This window comes from Anarrhichthys ocellatus, unplaced genomic scaffold (genome assembly GCF_004355925.1).
Source record: "Anarrhichthys ocellatus isolate YVR2014 unplaced genomic scaffold, GSC_Weel_1.0 scaffold68, whole genome shotgun sequence".
NCBI lineage: Eukaryota > Metazoa > Chordata > Actinopteri > Perciformes > Anarhichadidae > Anarrhichthys > Anarrhichthys ocellatus.
The window spans coordinates 1,200,489-1,206,720 of NW_022280098.1; positions in this window are offsets into that span (position 1 = coordinate 1,200,489).

Here is a 6,232-nt window from a genome sequence, read left to right on the forward strand (position 1 = left end):
CCGAGTGCCACACATTGAGCGGTACGATGATGACTCTGCCAAGTGTCTCTCCTTTCTATCATCATGCTCACTCACCTTTGACCTCCAGCCCTTGTCCTACCCCACCGAACGGTCCAGACTGGCGTTCATCATCACAAACCTCTCATGGAGGGCACGGGAATGGGCTACAGCAGAGTGGGACAATCAATCTGCTATTTGCCGCTCTGTTTTGGACTTTTCCGGGGCCCTAAGAAGGGTGTTCAACCCCGGGCAGAGAGTAGGCCCGAGGACTTTTTTTCCCTCCGACGGGGGAGCAGCCGGGTGGCTGATTATGCCAGCCGCTTCCGCACACTAGCAGCGGACAGTCAGTGGAACGATCCCTCTCTGTCAGATGCCTTCTTGTTTGGACTCTCTGAGGAGGTTAAAGATCAAATAGCACCCCTCAACTTACCCACAGACATTGATGGCCTGGTGGCTCTGGCTATCAGGATTGATAACTAGGCCGCACTTGTCTCTCCGCAGAGGAGCGCCAGCGCCGACTGAGTGAGGGGAGGTGCTTCTACTGCGGGCAGCTGGGACATTTCCTGGCAAGGTGTCCGTCAAAAGCCCAGGCTCGCCAGTAAGAAGAGGATTACTGGTGAGCCGAACCTATTCCTCCTCACTTCCTCCCAGACCCCTGACACACGCTCTCCTATCTTCTCCTGCTGTTTCCCTGGAGCATGCAGTGTTTATTGATTCAGTAGCAGATAAGAGCTTCATTGATCAGGGGTTGGCAGAGCAACTCCAGCTACTGTTGGAGCCCCTCGAGGCTCCCCTGTATGCCAACGCCTTAGACTGCCGCCTGCTCTGTCGTGTGCCTCATCGTATTCCACGCCTAGGCCTCCGCATGTCAGGTAACCACTCTGAACATCATATCTTCCATGTCATCGACTCCCCTCTGTTACCCATCATTCTTGGTGATCCCTGGTTACAGAAACATAACCCGAACATTGACTGACTCACGGGGTCCATAGTGGGGTGGAGTACCAAATGTCACTCATCTTGTCTCCTATCTGGGAAGCCGCCTGGCCTTGGGAGGGCCTCTTGAGTTTCCAGAAAGCTAACCTCGAGCTATTTGCCCCTTTAACCTGATGAGACATGGGAAGAAGGGTCAGTTCCCCGTCTCCGCTGGGCCGCAGCAGTCTCCAGCACCCCGTGTCCTGTCGGTGGTCCAGCTGACTCCAGCTGCCGCCTCTGAGCTGCAGCGGTCTCCAGCTCCTGATCCCGCTGGGCACCGTGCCCCTCGCTACTGAGTGGGACAGAGGCACTAGCTGCCCACAAAGGATCTTCCCCTCCGTGTGGAGCCTAGATTCATCGGTCCCTTCCCCATCTCCAAGGTTAAGCCCCACTGGTTCCTGCCTCTGGACCACCTCCACGCCCCCTTTTTGGTTTTGCAACGGCTGAGACGCCCTCTCCGCCCACCCTTCCTTGTCTTGCTGGACTTTGCACGTCTGGAATTCGTCCCTTGAGGGGAGGGTACTGTCATGATTAGGTGTGTGTGTGTGTGTGTGTGTGTGTGTGTGTGTGTGTGCTGATTGTTCTCATTCACTTCACCTGTGCTCAATCACCTGTCTTTGCTTTGCCCCAGAATTGTGACATAACCACTCGGCCAACGTTGCAAGAGGAACAAAACCTCCTCTTACAAAATCGTATCCAGTAATGAAAAATTTGATTGGTTCAAAGATAATTTATTGTTATTATGCAACAATGGGTTGCTCATCAAAACACAGTTGTAGCCCATCTGCTCCTGGACTGTAAACTGCTGCAACAAAACAATTCTCTGGGCAGTTAATGTAGCCGTGATCTTAACATTAAAAATTCAACATCAGGGACACATTGTCCATCAACTTTGACTGTTTGAGCACCAAATATCATTGATGTAAACGAAGGCCGCCTCCTCTCGTTCCACCGGAGTCCTGCGCTCTGCCCGTCAAGTGCAACTTGATCTGGGATGCCACGATGGAGGCAGGACTTTGTAAAAAGACAGTCATCGACCTCCCATTGTTGTGTTTGATGAACTTCATGCTTCTGTACAATATCTATACGAGTATAGAGACAGTTGCCTGCTCCGTGTTTTCGAGACATAGTTAAACCGCTTGCTCAATATAAGCAACACTCTTGTATTACTGGGGTTTGGGACAGCAATTCTCTAGGACAGAGACCAACAGGCCTCAGGGAAGATGACTGGAGGAGGCATGTGTTTGTGCATAAACAGCAAATGCTGCAAAAGCTATATGGCGAGACGCACTACAAACACACCTAACACCGAGCTCCTATTGCTTTTAGTAAGACCCACATGTTTGACGATGATTCAGAGAGACCATGGTTTACATCCGCTTAGATGCAAATTATAAGGTGACCACAGAGATTCTTTACCAACGTGTCCAGGATCCAGAACTATCTCCCCAGATGCATTGAAAATAATATTGGCTGACTTTAATGGTTGCTCACTTGCATCGGATAGATTTAGCAAACAAAGCTGTTTGGTTAGTTTTAGGCAATAAAACTACTTGGTTAGGCTTCGGAAAAGTTCATGATTTGTATTAAAATAACTACTTTTTTACATAACTGGTATTACAAACGTACCTAAATTACGTTACAAAGCTACAGTAAAATCAGTCAACGTGAACTTGGTTTCACACGGGATACTAACAGTGGTCTCCTGGAGAAAAGTCCTGTGGTTGTTTGCATGCTCTCATGGGCAGCTCTAACTCCACAGGTCCTGTACTACATAGTTCAGTCTTTTCACATATTTTCAGATATTATTGTATCCTGTGTTCTCTCAGATGCTCCGATTTTACTTAACAGTGATAATGTGCTAATGAAAACAATGACTCTTGTTTCTCACATCTTTATTATCATCCATGTTTTGGTCACTCAGCAAGAAATGACAGGATTTGCCATCCCCGTTATCACTGTTGATAACTCACAACGATATCTGAGCTGTGTCTGCTGCTTTCCATGCTCTGCTGTAAAAGGAGAAGAATGTTTCTGGCACATTGACTCACTTCCCTGCTAACGTAACAGGATTATCAAAACTATGTCATAATTATATAGACATATTTTTTATGTGTTTGAACCTGACTCATCGGTAAATATTTTAGTAGATCAGTTCATAACTGTAATATACAGTATAATGATCGAATGATTAGAAACTATCAGGGCTGAAGTTACTTCTTTGTGTAATGTATTGTTTTATCTGCATTGTTAGTGTAGTGACGTGTAAATCCTAACGGTGTGTATTTGTCTGCTCGGGGTTAACATAATAGGGTCAATGGCTTCATAAGCACATCTGAAAGAATGCTCAAACACTGTCAGCGTGATTTATCAGTCCACTTGAATCCTCATAAAAGATTCTTTAAAACAACTTCTATTGCTTTGTGTTTCTGTGTCAGAGGTCTTGAAGGTTAAAAGTTCAACTCAGGCTTCTGTCCTCTCCTTTACCCAGTGTTGTTGAGCAAAGATCTAATGATAATACAAGCTCTGACACACTTCGAATCCTTGCTGTCACGTGCGCTTCCTGGTAAGAGAAGACAAATGAACTTGATTTGTGGTGTGTGCTGACCGTACTGGTGAGGAGTGTGAGCAGAGTCGGATCACTGAGGAACTGATCCTGGCACAGAATCAAGCCCATATTTCTCCCAGTGTACAGCACATGTCCTCCAGGTGAAGAACGTGCAGAGACACAGAGAATACCACACAGCTTCCAGACAGACGGTGGCAGGAATCTGCCAGCGTGTTCACCTCTGGAAACTTGAGGACAGATGGTGAACACAAACAGTTTCCAACATTATGTGAAGGGGTCGCTCATAGTGATGAACCAGAGAATTATCAGCTGATTAATGCTCATAATCACTTATTATTTAAAAAAACACAAATATTCACACCAGAAGCATTAAAGTGCAGCATAAACCTCTGTCAGTCACCAGAATGTAATTTTCCCTCGAGGGTCCTGATGATGCAGGATGTCAATCAACAAACTGTCCAACCAACGAGTCAGTTTGTATAACTTCATGTTTACTCCTCTGGTTCATTGGTTAAAAGTCAGTGTGAACAGGAACCGGACCAGAACTAACATGCAGCACTGTATCGTTTGTTTCCCTTGGTCCGGACCGAATCTAATCAACTACAGGTGTGGAACACCCTTAATCAGTCATTGTGTGGGTGTGTTGTTTCCTCTGAGGGCTGATGCTTTAAAGCTGAACCTGATCTCCATTTGACATGGTACCAACTCTAAGACATGCTGACGCTGCATCCATGCTGAACGTCGTGCCCTCAGACACGGGCTGATGTTACGACTTGCCCTGCATTCTCCATGAATGTCATGTAGCCATGGGCCATATGTCAGATGAACGCAGTGAAGAGGAATTTTTCCACTGGAAACTGAACACAACCATTTCTTTCAACATGGATTGTATTTAAGGCGTTAGTCTTCTTCTACCACCAGTTGTTCTTTGAGGAGTTCTTCTCTCTCCTCATGTCATTTTGGCAAAAAGTGTGTTGTTTACACTGCTACACACACCCCTTAGTATGTCTTTCATGTGTATTTAAAGGATTTATTCCACACAGAGTTGTGTAGCCTTGACACAGGGACACAGTGTTTTCCATATTTGAAGCCTGTTTCTTTTTGTCTTGCATGTGTTGTCAAATTGAATGTCTGTTTCAGTGCAATGAGCTCTATCTCAGCCAGTGCATAAAGCGATATTTGCAAAGATAGGGAATGCATTTTGTTCTTTGTGTTGCTCACATTGTGTTCGAGAGAACTGTGCACTGTAAAGCTAATCAAAGTTAGTATTTCATTAGGACTGAGGGTAAAACTAATGTCTACACGATAGAGTTCAAAAACAGAAAATAACATCACAAGATAAGATTCAATTTAACATAAACACATGACATACACAAACATAAATCTGCCAGGACAATTTTATTGGTCGGCTCTTATATTCTGTCAAATTCATATACAGAAATCAATCAATCATCTCCATTCATTTTTTTCGCTAATTCATTTGAAATGTGATACTTAGAATAATAAAGCACAGATAGTTGATTTAATTTGTAATTCCGTACAGAGGAGGGATTATGGAAGAAAATAATATTGTGTTGGTTGCATCTACAGTTGATGGTCCGTATGGTACCATCAGAGGCTTCATCTCACTTCACCAGACTGAAGCTGAACACAATTCTGACAAACCATTATGAACTCTGACGTCATGTGTATAAACAGATGAAAACAACGCATTTTCATACGAAAGTAGAGCTCATGTCAGATCTCAGTCGGGTTATTATACCGCTAAATATGTCGCTATTATATAGGTTATGACAAGGAGGCAAGGCATGGGAAACTGCCAGCCAATCACAGCAGTGGTGAATAACTGTTTTATTAATATTAGTATCATTAGTCGTATTGGTGTTAAAGCATACTCTAGTATGATATCATTTCAATCTTTTTCCGTGTTACATAGTCCTTTTCATCGTCGTATTGCTCATGGTCATAACTAACGGTAGTAGTGAGAGTTACGACAGCACCTAAATGTGGTTGTCGTACATTGATGTGTTTTACGACACTGAATTGTGACTTACGGCAAAACATGGCGCCACGCCGTTGAGGTTGATGAAGGGTTGAACTGAAGACTGTTCGCTTGTCCCGTCTTTTTTCGTTCACAGGGAGGTCGACGCGGTGTAGCAGCTCTCTCTGAGCCCCGGCACGGTGAGTGAGGAGCGGGAGACGGCTGGTGGAGAGACATGGCGGCGCAGGGAGGCATCTTGTTCCAGGAGAAGGTCAGCAGGTTGCTCAGCGGACACAACGGGAAACCAGTCCTGAAACCAAACAGGACTCTGGCTCTGAGAGATGCGGTAGCGAACCGCAAACTCAAGAAAGGAGGTATGACTTGCGTGAGCCGGTGTCTTCCGATGCAGGGTTACTTCCGTGAGGTCCGCAGTAGAGACACGAACATAACATGCCACTATGCATAACGACACAATGAATATCAAAGAACGTAAAACTAATCAATGTGTATACCAGTTTAGGACGCATGTTGTATAGATAGAGGAACATGAACGTTTAGCTGATACAATAGTACTTGATTGGCTCTTACATCAGTCTGTCAACACTTTCTGACAGACTGATGTTTCCTCATCAAAGGTCCGCAACATCACAGACATGTCTAACCTGTTCTATGATTTAATGCCATATATATATATATATATATATATA